Here is an 18284-nt window from a genome sequence, read left to right on the forward strand (position 1 = left end):
TTTATCTTTGTTTAATTGGAGAAAGTTCTGACACATCCAGTCATTGATTTGTTCAATGCACTTACTCAGTGTTTGAATTGGAGCATAGTCTCCTGGTGAAATGGTTACGTACATTTGTGTGTCATCTGCATAGCTATGGTAACTTATTTTGTTGTTTTTTATGAACATATCAGACTTCCAAAATGTTACCAATGTAAGGACCTCAGTTACAACAGCTTTTATAATATATATTAATTCTGTTCATTTCAATGCATCAGTGGATGTTTTCATGGTGGCAAAGTACATTCGCATCTGCTCTCATATTGCAATCCATCATGGTGTACGTTGTTCTGGTGACATGTGAATATGCACTGTTCGACATTTAGAAATCGTCCGCATACTGCTGACCTTTCAGGGGATAAACAGAACTTAGAAAAACAAGTACTCATAGCAGCTTTGACGCGCTGTCCAATATATATATATAATATTTAGAGACCTGTAACAAGTAAGACAAGCACCTACTCCAGGACGATGCACAGCCATTCTCTAAAAGGATCAGTGAGTGGAATCAGAAAAGGATATTTGTTCATTAATCTCCAGTTGTTAAAACATGGAATCCAATTTTCAATACCCAACCTTTCTTGGTTTTATTCACCAAAACAGACCAGACCATGCTGAACCCAGTTGTTGTGATGTTGCACTGTAAAAACTGCTTTTCAATCGCTTGATTTATTTGTGTATGTGGGAGGTTTCCCTCTTTCCCTTTGGTCAACACATAACTTTAAGTTTACCCTCCGTTTGCTCGACCTTTCAAACTGAACATACAGAGGCTTAGTTGTATCAGCAGTTGTACAAACACACTTAAACATCCAACTATTAACCTCACTGTGCCTGAAACCCCTTAAACATGTGTCTGTCTCTGCATGGGCACAGTATTACTGACAGTACCCTGAGGATGATCCAAAACAGAGGCTGCAGAAGTGATACTGAGTTTGTGCAGCAAGGGTAACAACACTGTTTCTGTTGTCGAAAGATTGTCATCAGAATGATCTGTCCTCAGATCACAAAGTTGTGCTCAGATGCTTCCACTGCCAATTAAATATCCGCCTCAATGTTAACATGTGTCACATAAATGGGTATGAATGAACAACTAAAAGCTATGGAATTGACCCTCATGAATCATTGCCGTGACACTAATATTTCAACAAAAACATTTTTTTTTAAATGTATAGTCATGTTCGTGCAAAACCACTATCACAAAATGGAGCTTCATTATCTTTCTGTTGCACACTCGGACGGATACAAACAGACAGCTGGTATAAACCAACATGTCATGTGTAACATGGTTACAGCACTCTTCAGGGATTCTACAAAGCCAATATTTTCTCTGAGGCTTCCCTTTGTAACCACCGCGAACACCTTGACTCATTTTTTGACTGAACAAATATGTAATTTTACGACAAGCCACTCATCTGCTACAGCCTTCCACTTCTTATGTAAATGCTTGTGCTGAATATGACGGTGGATTTACTTTTCAATACGTCTCCTCGGCACTGTAAAGTCTACCACCCTGTACAAGTCTGACACTGAGTCCTATTTCATTCGAGAGCTGTGACACTATAATCTCTATCAAAGCAACACCAAGGAAAAAGTCATATTTTATGCCTGAAGTCTAGTAAACATTGAGCAGGTGAACTCACTGAAACTGTAATGGTCGGATGAAGCCAAGGTTCCATTGTAAACCGAAGATTACACAAAGCCAGAGGAGCGAGAAAAAGCCAGTGCAAAAGTGAGCCATTCAAACCATCCATTTTATTTTGTCAGGGGGGGGAAATAATAAGAAATACGAGAAGGAGAAGACAACCACACACATTAGTGAGTGATTTTAGCCTAAGCTTGACAACAGGAAAAGGCCTATTTGGTGAGTAAAAAGTCTAGACATGATAAACCTTGTGGCTGCAGTCAACACATTTCTGGTTAAAAACAAGATAAACGCTGGCATGTTGTTAAATGCAATTGCACACATCACAGAGAGTGGGCAAGTTATTCTACAAAATCTAGAGCTCTGCTTTTACATTTGGAGTTTTACCCCGTAGGTGCTGTGGGTGCTTGGACATGCGTTATGGCTTCTAGAAGCATCACAGAGATGTCATTTAATTTGTCTTGGCTGACTGAGAAGCAGCTGCTGAGCTGACTGACTGCGGGTCATCTCAAATATCTGGTGAGTGAAAAGCCTCTCGGTTATGTGCTGACATGTCAGACCTGCTGAGCCTTTCACCAGAGGCAGAAATCATCTCCAATACTGAGACAAGATGGGTGATGTATCATTCTAGGCTTTTACATAAGAACACGTTCAAAGAATTCTAAAGATACCAGGCACCAGGATATCGTTGGACCTTGGACGCCACACCTGGTTCATTCCACAGGCCATAAGACTGTGAAACACCTGCACTTTTGAAAGAACTTCCATAGCATTCATTTGTTTGCAACCTACAAATATGTTTCTAATATATCATATTCCAATCACTTGTATATAGACTTTCCTTGCACTATTCTATTTTATTTGTATTACTTGCACTATTTTAACTGTAAAAGCCTTGAAACCGTGCCTGGTTCTTGGCCCTCCCTGTCCACGTACCACTGTTTGATCAGAAACCGCCTCAACTCCAATGTCAGGTTTGCTGATGACCCAGTAATAAGACTGCATTTCCATCAATGATCAGCAGGCTTACCTCGAAGTATAGAATCAAGATGTCACTTGTTGGGAGTACCTGAAGAGACCTAAGGGTCCAAATCATAAAGAATCTGACACGGTCCACACCCAACAGCGTTTTGGAAGGAAAGGCAACATCTCAGATAGCTTAAGAAATTAAACAATTTATCGTGGGTCCTAAACACTTTCTCTTGTGCTGTGAAAGACTTATAAACACGAGGGCGTTACCAAACGGTATGAGAACTGCTCGAGACAGTATACCCTTACAGAGAGGGGTCCGCTCGGGCGACCATTTAATCAGATCTCTAATCCCTACTATGCAGGACTTGCACACATTACTGCAGCCACAAAAACCTCTCTAGCCACAAGTCCAAAACAGAGAGGCTCAACTTTTTCCCCTCACATCAATCTCAAAGCCAAAGTGTGTATGTGACAAATAAACATCTGAGGCCTTGAATCAATTCACACTTTGAGTACTAACCATATTTGGCCAGTAAAGGGTCTTTAGACTTGTCAGCCAGTGTCACAGAGGGATCGCAAGTCTTTAAGAAACCTTAAGAAATTCAAGTGTCCACTGAGGCTGATGCCAGGACATAAAAATAATTAAGACAGTTCAGGATTTGATGAGTTCCACACCTTGACCCACATAAGCGGTATGAAACGACAGCCAGGGCCTGAACCCTCAGAGTTCTCTGTTCTGACTGCTTTAACTTTCAATCATGTCTTCCAACTAATTGATTATAAATGCCACGTTGGCAATTCTTCTTCAATTGCCTTAGTAAAAGAAATTAATTACACAGGGCCCTTTTCAGCTGATGATGGTGCTGGCACACAGAGAGAAGAAGAAGCAGTTCAGTTCCACCTTGCATCCATACAATTCAATTATGCATTGTTATAACCACATTCAGAGTAGCACCAGGAAAAGTTGAATATAACGTGGTGCATTCACTGACACAAAGAGGACATGACACCACGTCGGACACTTCTGCAGAATGGGGGACAATTATGAAGCTCGGTGCAATCAAGGGGGTCTCTGACAGGCTGAGGAGGGTCTGATGAGCCAGTGTCAATGCGGAGCTCCAGGACTCCACAGCTAATCAACCGCCAAGGAGGGGCTTGAGGGGCGCGATCACTCAAGCCCTCCATCACCATGCTGGGAGGAAGGCAATCACCAGCTCATTTCAATGTGCTGTTATTCCAACCCCCACCTCTGATTCTGAAATCAAGGTTCAAGGATGACCAGGGAAGCAGAAGGTGGATGGTGGGTGCAATCAAATGTGGGGGGGGAAAGGGGGACAAAAGAGGGGACAAAAGAAAAGAAGAGAAAATTGGTTCAGCAAGCGGTTTATTCAAGCCATTTGATATTTTTAAATAATCATAAATGGATTGGAAACATGGGGGGAACAGATAGAATGAGCCCCAATTGCTTTCCAACCAGCAGCTCCTAAGATCCCCGGGATTGGGTTTGCAAATTGAAATGTATGTCTTATAAATACAGTGTGTTGGGGAGACAGAAGGGGTATGGGTCAAGAAAGGTGAGAGAAGGGAGTTCTCATTTAACATGGCAAGGGATTAGCACAATGAGCATATGTAATCATCTTCTGTCTGGTAAGAAAAGAGGAAGTGGATGAAACCCAAACAAAGCTTATATTTTACCCTCTTAAAAGAACACGACTTCTAATAAATGGTTATTTTGTTTTTCAAGAAAATTATAGAAGTACTGGAATAGGGGGGATTACTTTACGTAGAATGTGAAACGAAAACAAATTAATAAAGAGATATTAGTCTGACAGCGAGGCAGCATGATGGTGCATCACATCGCGTAATTGGAGGTAAAACCTCCTCCTGTCCTCTGTTTCAAGTTTGACAGTGGCTGGAGAGGCTCGCTACTCTAATAGGCTCCACTCAGACAAACACATAGATACACACCGTGCTCATCCTGTCATACTGTCCTCCAATACCGAGACAGAATACTGATAAGGAACATGAGGTATCTGTCTGGCATCGGGCAAACAACCATAAAATACTGGAAATAGCCTACAAATCCTCCGTAATGTTCCTTGGCCTCCGAGCAATGATAGATGTGTGGAAAAAGAGATCATATTTTTAAAAGTATCCCCTTTTCTTGTGTGGTTGAATATCAGATTGTTCCCTATGCTTGGTACAAGGGACATACGCATCTACAAATACTTTGAGTATTTGGGCTGTTTTATGTATCAAACTTACAGTTTTTTTTTTTGAGGACTGCATGTAAAATAATTGCTTTCTTTTGGGATAATGTGTATTTTCTTTATGGATTATTGGGTATATATGTCAGAAAAATGGCCAACACATTAATGGGGAACCTGCAACCAAAGTTTTTCATTCATTACATAATACACCATAGTTGTGTATATGATATGGTAATAAACCTTTTGAATCTTTTGCATTTTAAATACAATTTCCTGAAGCCAATTAAAGAAACCGAAAAACAGCATCTTTTCACAACACAGAAGTTGGAATAATGGGGCATTAAGTATTTTAGCTTGAACATGTATGTGAAATATAAATACAATACAATCTCATTTTCTCTCCATTGATAAATGAATTCATCAGCATGCTGTTTCAGCCTTACATATTTTCTATAGATTCGTAATTTCATGTTTTTAAACAATCAAATAAATTCCAGTAGCAAGATGAGTCGTGACAAATAAGTATTCAATATATAATATGAAGGACACCGTAGCAATCGACTGTATTTTTACTGAATGAATTACTACAAATATAATAATTTCATGGCTTTTTATTAAATTGCCTAGATAAGAGATTACTCGTTTTTATGTTGTGTATTTTAGTACTCTACAATAACAATGCTCCTAACCACGTTTGCCGTAATTACGCCTCTGGCAGACAGCCGGTCCATATGTGAACAGTGCAGAGGGAGGCTGAGCAGGACATTAAGTGAGCATTAATTCTGTGATGCCAGCGTGATGCCAATTATTTAAAATGTGGTCAATGTTCTGATGGTTATCAATGTCTCTAAGTACTAATCAGGCTAACAAAAAGCCCCTTGGTGTAAATGAAAAATATATAAATTGCGTACATTTGATTTAAACAAAAGAATATTTGTACTGTAAATTTGATTCGAATTTTAATTAGTTTAATATACTGTACTGTAAAAACAAGTCAGTGATATAATGGCTTCGTTATAGTAATACATGTGTGTTTGCCACCATTAGGAGCCTTGCTACCACTTGACATTTGTAATTGACCTTTTAAGACATTTGGAGTAATGCCATTTCCAAACAGTGCAACACTCTAAATGTTCTTAATAGATTTGTAAGTCTAGACATGTTATGGTGGTAAGAGATCTTTTTTTTCCTTCTTATGACTTATATTAAGGCTCTATTTCACATTCTTTATGACCTAACATTACATTTAAATTATATTACAAGAGATTATGCTCAAGTTTTTTTCACCCACGTATCCTCAGAGTTTATTAATAGTTACAATAAAGGTCGGGTAGGTAATTCACTTGAGAAACACTTACATCCGGTTAGCAATGAATACATTCAGGCCCAATCCCAAACCACTCCCTCGACCCTACCCCTCCGTGATGGAGTGAACTCCGTCTGTAGCCACACTCGCAGCTCAACGAGGCTCCCTCCTGTCAGATGGAGGGAGTAAATACAGCAGCAAGCTTTGGGACGGCCTCCCCTCTCTCCGGCAGAAACAGGAAATGCCCTAACTGTATGTAACAACGGTTTCAAATCAGGATCTCTTAGACAAAAAGTTTAAATTAATAACTCAAATAAAACTCCAAACATCTTTCATTGTGTTTCAAAGCTCTTTTAGTTTTACACCTGATGTTTATAAGCTTCTTGGTTTTTGCAACGGTCTGTAAATATACACAACTTTATAATAAAATGCACACATTTACCTTTTTCTAGACTAAACACAGGTATGATCCTAAGTTAAAAACATATGAGGTTATCATGAGGTTGTTAACATCGCAGTTTATCAGTGGATGTTTGCTGGAACTACTTGTAAACAGCGTGTTTCCTGACGGACACACACAGCGTGACGACGGTCAGGTAGAGACCGGTCTCAAGTCAGCACCGCTGCAGACTCGCTGTTTGAGGGCTTGGTAGCCCACTCCCCCTCCACACTCGTTGCTTTGGAACATCCCTCAATATGGCGGACCCTCCGCGTGAACGCGCAAACGAAGGGGTAGGGTGTAGAGCAGGGGTGGCCAACCTTTTTTGAACCGAGAGCTACTTTTAAAGTTGCCAGTCTGCCGAGATCTACCAGTCCAAATAGAGAGGCGTAGCCATTACTGACAGCCTACTACCAGGTAAATACACACTTCTACTTGTATAAAACTGACCTTTGTACGATTAATACTCCATAAAATACTGCAGATCCTTTATTTGACCTCTTTCGAATCTACACACATACTGTGGAAATTGATGTGAGATATTGTACCAAAGAAGTGTGATACATGTAAAAGGGCAAAAAGTCTTGTTGCACTATCCAGACATTAAAAGAGGTCTGTTGAGTTCCCTGGTAATTATCAAATAGTAGCAGTTAAGTGAATACTGTTCAAGCAATACCTGTGTTTGTGTTTTATAGTGATTTCTCTGTTTTGATCCTTTCATAAATGTGAGGACTAAAATGGCGAGAGACAAAGGGCTGTAAAAAATAAGTTTTATTGCAGTGGGGGAGGTCGAGGTATGCAACACAGGGTGAGTGGGCCAGGGGAGAGGAAATTCTGTTTGAGATCTCTGGCAGGCCAGGTTTTAAGGAAATCTATGTATCTTGAATAAGTATATGTGTGAGTTTATACATTCCTGTGTGTTAATAGTTGAAGGAACAAAAGGTAAATTTTTCCTCTCCAATATAGAGATTTTTTATAGATTTCTGAAACAATGTTCCCTTTTTTGTTAGAAATAGATGAGCACAATAGTTTTTTCTTTGACTGTTTACCTGTTTATCAAAAGAGGGTTTTAAGCTATTTGTGAAGAAGGAAGATGCAGAATTAAGGGTGATTTCTGTTTGGAGTGTAAAGATTATCCCTGATAATGTTTTCTGGGTTAAACCATCGATAGGCTTTACAAATGGGGAGGGGCATTTTCCTTGAGTTTTAATGGGGTGCCTTCCCAACACCTGTGGCTTTCAAAGCTGCCAGACGCTGATTTCCCTGTGAGATAGCGTTTTGGTATCTCCCCAATGAAACGCCACCCCTTCTTTTGTATTAGGGAAATGTTTTTCTGGTGGTTGGCCCTCTCTTCATGCTCTGACAAGACGAATAGGATGTCCGCAGTGCGTGAATAAGGGCGGGAGTACTCCACACATTGCTTATATGATTCTTTGAATTGTATAAGTAATGTATTATATTATATCGTATTGCATTATTACTACTTAGTTTAATTAAAACGGATTATTGTTTAACTGGTATCCTGGTGTCTTCTAATTCCTTCCCTGTTATGATTTCAAGCAGGACTCGTCAAAACAACACGCGGTGAGGAGTTGGGTTGTAAAAACCCCTACCTCGCAACAATACAAGTATTTAACTGAAGTTACACAACAGTGTTGTTGATACAGAGTTGGAGTTTATTCACACGTCACACTACAGTGGGTAATGTTTTCAAGAAACATTGAACAGTGCTGCCACATATGACAAAGGAAAAAAAGAAAAGACTCTGAACCTTTTCTTTGCCATTATATAAAAATAGTGTTGCTACAAAAGTATAAATTAGGCCTACTAATAAGACAACTGAGATCTGAAGCTACACAGGAATCTGCTGCCAAAGTGCAATAAAAAAGACAAAATTAATAAAATCAAACCCTTTTTTTGTTGCATTTTAGTCGAGTATAAAAATAAATGCCTTTAAAATAGGATGCAAGCAGCACTAGTTTCTTAACCTGAATTGATGATAGACTATAATCAATTTAAGTTTGCATTGTTATACCATTTTGTACAATAATTATAATGAATAAATTCAAACAAACTAAAACTTACAGCTGATTAATAACGGTATCTAACTTGAGTTTTTATTATATCAAAAACCTGTTGAAATGCTACTGTTATTTTTACTGTCCCCAAAAAGCGCGTCGCAGCCTCCAGGAATGCTTCTTTCACAACTTCGCAGTCTTTGAAAGACTTCATGTGTTTCGCAAGAACGTGACTGACACGATAAGATGCTCTGGTAGCAGCCTTGCTCTTGTTGTTGGGCCTGGTGAAAATGGACTACTGTGCATTTAGCTGTCTTCTCGTCCTTTCCGGTCCCTCACCTTTTGGGAGCGTAGGGCAGAATTGGGAGGGAATTCCGTCTCGTAGCGTTTGTGCACTGTTTTGAAATGCCGCTCCTAAATGACCCTTCTTCGATAAAGCCACGCTCGCATTGCAGATGAGACAGATGGACTTTGAATTAGAATAGATACAAAAATAATCATCCTCCCACTCGGAGTGAACATTATATATTTTGGGCTCTTTTGCTTCTGCCATAATTGCGGTCTGGTGTGTGTGTGCGGACTGTCACTCCTGTTGACACGGACAATGTCAGCAAAATAGTGCCCACTGCCCACCAGCCACGCCCCCACACATGAGGTCACGCCGGCCAATCACAAAGCTTTGGTGCGTTCAAGTGCATTATTCTGGCACGGGAAGATTATGTTATAGGACATTAACGATAAAACAGAATATTGTTGTTCTATTTTTAGACACATCTCGCGATCGACTGGGAATCTCTGGTGTAGAGGTAGGGTGTAGGGGGCGGTTTGGGAATGGGCCTAAATGCTTTGACAATCAATTTATATATACAGTCTATGCAATCAATATATAAAAAAATGTCATCTGTGGAAGCCGTAGCGCTGTAAAAAGCAAGACCAATCATATGTGCCGGGCCTACCTGCCTGTCAGCCTTCCATCTCGTGCAGAAATGTATCTCATGCCCTCATTGGTCATGTGCGCGTGCGTGTGTGTTGGAGGAGGGGCTCTGTAAGCAAGTCTGAAGGAAGGGGCAGATTTTTTTCGGATGCGTACTTTCAAATTCTAGCGCACACGAGCTGGTTTCTCCATTCTTACCTACCGTACCTTTAAGTATGCTACATTTCAAAAATACTGTACGTTGTATTGTTAATGTGTTTGTAAAGACGACGTTATACTGATGTTAATTATTCACGTTATTTCTGCCTAAAATGAGCAAAAAGGACATGCATTGTTTGCTTCAGCAATACAAATAATCAACCTAATGCACAGCAGATGTCTCATTACATTTGCATATTATTATTGCAGCATTACTTCAATTGATCCTTTTCATTAACCCAGATAATACTTGCTGATTGCAGAGCATTTTGGCTCAGACATATTTCATGGTATTATGTTCCCTCTTGGTGAAAAGTGATTAGGAGCATAGCTTGTAGTTTGCCTGCTTTTATTCAGAAAAAAGCTTTCATGGAATTAATTGTCCTTTATTTTTCTGGTAGAGTAAAACACAGCTCGAGGTTAAGAGGTTGAAAAGAGGCTTATGTGAAGTTTGATTTCCCTTTTTTGCTTGTTTTGTCCTGCTAATTTTGAACAGCTTAACAGGGTCAATACTAAGGAGGATAGGAAAAAGGCATATCATCAGATTGAATTTCTGAATGTCTATCAACAAAAAGTAGGTAAAAAGACAATCCTGACACATTTAAATGTTGTATAAATCACAAATTGATATTCTTATTTATGGTTTAATTATTATTATCTATTTTAAATTCCCCACTTATGAGAACAAAATTGATTCATTAAACAAGTTTCACATTTTTAAGTTTAACATGCAAAAAAAAACACATCCAATCGATCAGTAAAAGAAGGAAAATGAACATTTGAAGCTGGAAGTGAAGAAACGGGAGCACTTGGGACTGGAAAACATGATATAGGAACAAAACAATCAGAAGCCACATTTTTCATTAACTCTCAGTGATAGAGAATTGATCCGACAGAAAAAACCCTGCTGCTTAGATGATAGACTAATCACACGCTATAATCTCCACCAATCACGTTCTACCTCGCAAACTACCTGAGCTGTGGTTACTATGACAGCCATGTCTAATTTTCTCTGGAAGGGTGAAAACCTGCAGAACTTTCATATTACTACACTCTGGATTTACATTAGGGACCCCTTATTCATACAAGCGTCACTATTGGATTTACAACAAAATGTACGGCGAGCCTCGAGCTACCCACAGTCTCTTCTTCTCCTCCCAGTCAATGATAATCTCTGTCTTGTTCCATATATCTGAAGCCGGTCACATGCAGACAAGCTGTCTTCAAATGAGTCACGGGGGAGCATTTTGCGGTTAACCACAGTGCTCTCCGGGGACGACCTGGACAGTAGATCGGCAGCCGGTAAAACATTGGCTGAGACAGGAGAGACCATCGTCTTCTGTGCGAGTGCTGAGTAAAATCTTCTGGGTATTGGCTGTGTTAACTAAATTCACATCGGCTTCCCACCTCCTGGCTATTCATCAGTGGATGGGTGAGCACAGGGCCTAGAGAGGTAACCCTCCCAGTCTCATGCACTTTCTGCCGTCGCATTTGTTACTGCCGGGATGAAAAGAGACGAGGAGAAGGTTAAAACAAAAGGTAGAATGTGGAGGAAATATCTCTGTTTCCTGCCTGATATTTTTGGTGATGGCTATTTATTTGTAGTGGTGTTAGCCTGAAGAGGTTTTGTCTTATCTGTTCCTTCTTTTTCTCTCTGGGGGGAAAATAGAGGGTGAGTCTTTTCCAGCCTACTCTCTCACAGTTGATTAGTAACTCCTGCTCTACCCCTACGCTTCAGGGATTCTGTGCCAGCTCCCCTTATACATCCCCTTGTCATGCACACTCACACTTTCTCTCGCTCTCTCTCTCCCACTCCTTACTAAACACACACTCATGCACATCTCCCTACAGTCATGGAACAGCAATTTGTGGGAATCACACAACCAAGACCTGACATTTATAACAATGAGAGCTTGATTAAAAGGGCAGACTGAAACAGTGTCATCCTCCATTCATTGTCCTTAGCCCAAGTTAAATGGGATTTAAGCCTGTGCATTGCGGCTGATACCTCCACTGTCAATCCCTGATTGCTTTAAAGCAGCGAGAAGAAAAAGGTCTTGTTATTGTAATGCAGGTGTGTAACAGTATGTAACGGAGGTGTCAGAGGTGACCAAGTTTACACAGAACGTCTGTGAATAGATAAGGACAGCGCTAACGTGGGGAGGGAGAGCAAAGCTAATACTCCTCCGGTGAAGGCCATGGTGTTTGAAAGGCACAGGAATAAAGCTTAGTTTTATCTGGCTTGGGGCAACACACAAAAGGCGCCAGCATTGCAACGTGGCGGGTTTTAAAATTGGGATCAAAAAGTTCAAGCTAATTAACAAGCTAAATAAGAGTCCCCTAGCTTCATCTGTGTAACCACCCTCGCTCTCTCTCCCTCCTTCTGTCTCTTCTGCTGCAGTACTTTGAGCGCCCAGGCCTGTGTGTGTGTGTGTGTGTGTGTGTGTGTGTGTGTGTGTGTGTGTGTGTGTGTGTGTGTGTGTGTGTGTGTGTGTGTGTGTGTGTGTGCGCGTGCGTGCGTGCGTGTGTGTGTGTGTGTGTGTGTGTGTGTGTGTGTGTGTGTGTGTCCAACATTTACAGTGTGTCTGGGAAAGTGAAGACAAAGTGCCTCACTGTGCTGAAATGTAAATAACGATCACCAAATGACCTCTGATTCTAAATAACTGTTATATTGCTAGCATGAGCCAAATGCCCCGTGATCAAGCTTTGTACAGAAATGTTTTGATGTTAGTCGACTTTTCCTGCAGAGCCCCGAGGAGGGCTGAGATGGCAGAGTCAAATGGAAAGGACAAGGGCACATAATAAAGACAAATGGCTCGAGCATGAAATTTGATTCATTGCCTTGGTACAGAAACATTCACAAGGAAATAGCCAACATTGACATGCCATGAATTTGAAAACGCTGTCAAATCCAAAAAGCACACGGCCTGCTGTAATGACATTGAGTCCCTGAGGGTCTGCAGATTGTGGACCAAATCAATCAGGCTGTTGTTTCTGACCGACGTTTCCACATTGAGTTTAAAGGGTTGCTTCACACAAATGACAACATGTTTTATTGTTGTACCTTTCAATATGCATATTATTTTATATTGAAATTGGATTTCAAGATATCCTGTAAGTTGTAAGAAATAACCGATTTGTGGTGTCGTTTTTGATTTAAGCTTTGTTTATGTTTGATTCTTTTTATTTTCTTGTCTTCCCTTGGATATTTCAATCATTTTTCTAGGGTAAAGACACAATGTATTCATACTGATTGTATCACTAGTTGTTATCATCCACCCATGGAACCAAAATCATCTGCATGGCTTTAAAGGGTTACTGGTTACTGTAAAATCACAAACTATGTTTTTTTGGAGGGGTTACATTCACTGTTCAAGCTCCTGTTCCATCCTCAAACTGTTTAAAAAATAAGATATTGCCTGCAAAATATCCATTTCTATATCCTTTATCTATATGACAGCAAGGGGGTTTTCGAATGTATTATTCTAAAAAAGATTACTAGCCATAAGGAACTCCGCATCTTATTTATTTCCTCAGAAGCATATGCTTGCAGCCGACCTTTCGCTGCAGAGCACCCACTTCGTCGTACGATATGAAAACACCATCTGCTGTGTTAGCAACGGCTAGGCTTAGCTAGCTGGGGCCCTACTGTGTCACAGGATTATCGTACTGGTTGCTAGATCCACCCTATTAGCCTCGAGTGGTTGGGATTATTGGATGATCATTATTATGTGTGACTGAACAAGGAGCAAAGTACCTACACTTCCTTGACACAGTTAAGTCTTGTTAGTATTTGTGATATTACACCTTGTCCAAGACGTGAAAACACTGTTTATTTAATACACGTTGAATTGTATTCACATGGTGCGTTGAAAAACATGTTGATTGGCTTTACAGACGTAAAAACAGGCTCTGTGCTACAGAAATGAGAGACTTGTGTGTGTGTGTGTGTGTGTGTGTGTGTGTGTGTGTGTGTGTGTGTGTGTGTGTGTGTGTGTGTGTGTGTGTGTGTGTGTGTGTGTGTGTGTGTGTGTGTGTGTGTGTGTGTGTGTGTGTGTGTGTGTGTGTGTGTGTGTGTGTGTGTGTGTGTGTGTGTGTGTGTGTGTGTGTGTGTGATACAGATGCCCGAAAACCAGGAGAGGCAGAAAATAGGCCCCTGCTTTGTCTTCTGCAGTTCATTTATCCATCGATGTTTATACAAGTGGATGAAGAGGAGTGTGTAAGCGCAGGTAAAACAACGGTTGTGTTCTTCCCCCTTCAATCTCTGCTTTCGCTAACAGATAATGGAATTACACTTGAAAGACGCTTCTCCCTGTATTCAATTCGTCTGTGACCTCTACTGGCCTTTGTTCATATTCACAACGACAACTCCCCAGCCCCAAGCCTCCACCAGCAGGCTTCTCCCTCTGTCTGGGGAGAGATTACATTTAGATGAAAATGAAATATTCATTACGAAGCTCAGCAACTGATGGCCATCTTAATTTGATACAACTTTTGATACAACAACTCTTCATTGTTATTTTTTATCACCAAAAACTGCTTTTCTTTAATGTCCTCCTCTTCCCTCGCTTTGCAAAAAGAAACATCCTCCTGTGGGTGATTCTCAACACAAGCAGCCCTTTGGGTCTGTTCAAAGTAGAATTGCAAAGTACCATTACAGCTTTTCGCGCTCTCTTGAAATATGTCTGAGTCATTTCAGATGAGACATGTGCGCAGACCGCTTGCTGCTGCTGCTGCTGCTGCTGCTGCTGCTGCTGCTGCTGCTGCTGCTGCTGCTGCTGCTGGTGCGGGGATAAAGACAAGCCTCTGAAGTGGCTCTGTGTTTGCAGACTTCAACCCAAGTGGTGACCACAAACCCCGATGCATCCCACTGAAGCTTATGAGTGTCACACTGCATACAGTAGGGCTGCACGATTTTGGGAAAAAATCTAATTGCGATTTGTCGGACAGATATTGCGATTCGATTGGCGATATTTGTTTTTAAGCGACCCAACGGAAGTTTATTGTAAAATGCGGCCATATCTCCGGCTAGGAAGGTCATATCAACGTGCTCCCGTCTCTAGCACCCCCGCAGCCCGAGCTACGAGTGAAATAACTAAACTTACATGAAACTTCCGTTGGGTTGCTTTAAAGTCAAGCTTCAGTTAAAGATTCACCCTGTAATAGATGTAGAACATGTGATGGAGCATTACTGACCTGACTCAGATCAGTTTCACCAAACCATCTAGAGCTCCATTGGAAGCCCTTTGGAAAGGGCAGGCACTTTCAGAAGCACTTGGCAGGTGATTGGATCAATCTATCTATCACCTTCTATCATGGGCCACTTCTGATTGGTTAACAATGGCTGGTGCATGTGGAGCACAGCACTTCTGATTGGTGTTGATGACTGACACACAAGAAGAACAACATTTTTTTTTTTGGAAAAACAAAAAAAATGTTAAAAAAAAATCGCAGGCTTTGCGATTTGATAATCGCATCATTTCAAATCGCGATTTCGATTTAAAATCGATTAATCGTTCAGCCCTAGACAGCTTCAAGTGCTGCACATTTGTCAGCTTACATGTAAATGTCCAGGCTGTTTCAACACAATAATTAAGTCTGCAGTCATGGCTGCCCAAAGCATTGTAGGGAGGCTAAATGCATAATGCATGCGACCAGGTGTTGAAGGGGCACAGCGAGTAGCTAAGGAAATTAAATCAACATGAAATCATGGGGGAGATTGATTAACTGGCACTGATTAAGTGCTTTAAGTATTAGGTAGATAAAGCAATTGATTATATAATAAATCTCTGTCAGGCAGCGAATAACCTCACTGAGAGAGAGAAGAGAAAACAAATGATGGATTTGTTTCTTCCATCCATAGATGAGAGAAACAATGTTTAATAATCTGCCATTATTGTGTGCTTTAACAAAAGGGATATTATATGCAGTACATGCACCCTATGAATACATTTTCACCTGATTTAAAAAGTGGGCAATCCCTATCTGATGTAGGAGAACGTTATACATGTATGGAGATGAATGATTTGTGCAGAAGAAATGTCACTTCCTAGGATTACAGAACAAGGCACACAAAGCAACATTTAAGTAATTTCCATACTGCATCCTATTCCATGTTGGCAAACATACGCATTATCAGCAGACACATGCTTCTTCTATCTGAAATAAAAGATCCTCCTCCAGCACTTTCAGCTTTAATGTAACAACATGCATTATCTACTGAAATGCCTCCTAGATGAGATGAGAGGTTGCAAAACATGTCAGGAGCAGGAAAAAATTACCAAAGGCAGGTGGAGAGAAACTGGCGAGTAGCACAGCGTGTAAGTGCACGCAGAAGGAGCAGTCTTTTATTCCCTCCAACAAATAGAAGCTGCAGAACAAGATGGAGCAACCATCTGCCTGCAACTTAAAGCAGTGCACCGTTAAAGCACTAAAATCAATGGCAACAACTCTACCTTGGATGCCCACCATTACCCAGATGGTGTACTTGGAGAAGTGCACAGGCCACCTAACCAAGAGCAGACACGGCACAGACAGAGCGCTGAAATACCACCGCCCACCTTGAGGATTTGGACTGTTTTGTTTGTGTTAGTAACCAGTGCTGAGGAGCGGCGTTGGCCACCATGCTCTGACTATAAGAGAGCCCTCTGTTGGTTTTTAGCAGGGTGGTTGTGACACAGAGGAGCGCACACACACTTGCACACCAAGTATCAAATAACAAAAAAAAGAGAGGACAAAAAGGTCCACTACACACACTCGAAAATGCGCTCATCCCTGCAAGAATCAACAGACTGTGAATACTGACGACCTCTCACTGAAAATACTATGGCTGCATACACACACGTTTGTGTATGTTATGCACACCCTCAAGTTACATTTTGTAAAGCTAGTTTTTTTTTAAAAATTAGATGTTTGTTGTTATTTTACAAATGCCTATTTTTTTTTGTAAATTAGTTACACACATGGCCGTTGTTCATAAACACTCTACTTCAAAAAATCACATGAAGCAATGAGCCTTTTGATTGTTCTTCTTTTGTTGGCAATGAGGCAAATTCAGCAACCCTCTCTTGCATGTCCCTGTTCTCGGCTTGTCAAAATACAATCTTGGGAACACACAAAATGAAAACTGTTCCTGAAACGCAACCAATGATAGGTTCTATAAAAAGCAGTAGTGCGACTGTAGCACATTTCAAGGTAAATTTGTCTCAGCACTTTGACATTTTTAAAAACAATGCCTGTCAAGTCTATTTCAGGTCTTCATTTGAGATGCTGCCACAGTAAAGGAGAAAGAAATAAGGGAATAACGTGTGTCCCTTTGACCAAACTGAACATCAGTCGAACGAGAGCTTTAAGGATTTATGTGATTTCTAAGACATCAACAAAGTCCATACACAGCGATGTCAGGGGAGTCATGGCTCTTCAGAGTGCAGCAGTCAATCACAGCGACACTCAGGTAGCACTAAACATTGTTTTACAGTCTTACACGTTATTCTGCTTTTGAATCTCTCTGTTTAGGATGTCTAAAAATATGACAGCATTCACTCCAGGTTTAAGAGCCGTCAAATGTTGCTATAATTCATCCTGTTGAAGTCTGAAACTTAAATCTGAAAGAATGTAGCTCAATGACCAGATTGACAGGAATTTCATTACAACATTTGAGTGGCACATTGGTAATTTGCAGACATGCCATACCAGAGACACCTGGTTTGGAAATGCCATTCACCTCTGTTAGAGAACTAAAATATAGAATATGCAATTTACTAACATTCATCCACTTTTCCCAGCGTTTATACCTCAAAGATATAAAGCTCCATGCTATTAAGATGCTCTCGCTCCCTGCCTGTACCCGGCTGTTGTAGTGGTATGTTAATGTGGGCCAATGCCATTTTGAGTAATTGTCCTGCATGGCACTCTGCCAAATGTCAAAAACGATTTGCCTTGTGACAAAAAACGTATTGATCTTCATTCTGCTCCGGTCTCTTGGCGGCATACAATGTTTCATTGCATCGCTATAGCTTCCAAATGACAATTCTCACATTGTTCCTCAGTGAGGGATTGGACAACGCCAGCACAGACCCTGCTGCTTCTTTTTTATGTCTCACATGTGTGGAAGATCAGGTGGAGGATGTGACAGTGCAATGTTTTTGTCCTATAGTGTGTGCATTTTGTTTAGTAGTTAGGCTACACTAAGATTAGATCTTATATCTCATAATGAATCATTTCTCACATTGTTTGAAACTTTTACATGTAGGCCTACTTCTTAATTTGATAATGTATATTTTACTTGAATGGACTTGTCCTTAAATGTTAAAACTCACTCCCAGAAGGCATGGCAATGAGCCTGAATTTAGCTGGTGACTCAACATGCTGGCTGCAGAAAATGGAACAGACAAAGCAGAGTGCATAGAGGTCACACTAACCCATAATATTTCATCGCATGGTCTCTGAGTAGAGAAAACATCATCAATGTTACAGTCGATCGTTTGCAATAATGCACTGCTCCCTTGTTGCTTACTGCTGCCCCTT

The 18284-nt window shown here is 40.6% G+C and overlaps 1 protein-coding gene across 1 annotated transcript in view; it reads right to left on the reverse strand.

Moving 5' to 3' along the window:
• The window catches only part of grik3 (glutamate ionotropic receptor kainate type subunit 3), a 104976-nt gene that overhangs the window by 85674 nt on the left and 1018 nt on the right, over positions 1-18284 (reverse strand). The window lies entirely within an intron of this gene.

This window comes from Pseudochaenichthys georgianus, chromosome 16 (assembly GCF_902827115.2).
Source record: "Pseudochaenichthys georgianus chromosome 16, fPseGeo1.2, whole genome shotgun sequence".
Classification (NCBI taxonomy): domain Eukaryota; kingdom Metazoa; phylum Chordata; class Actinopteri; order Perciformes; family Channichthyidae; genus Pseudochaenichthys; species Pseudochaenichthys georgianus.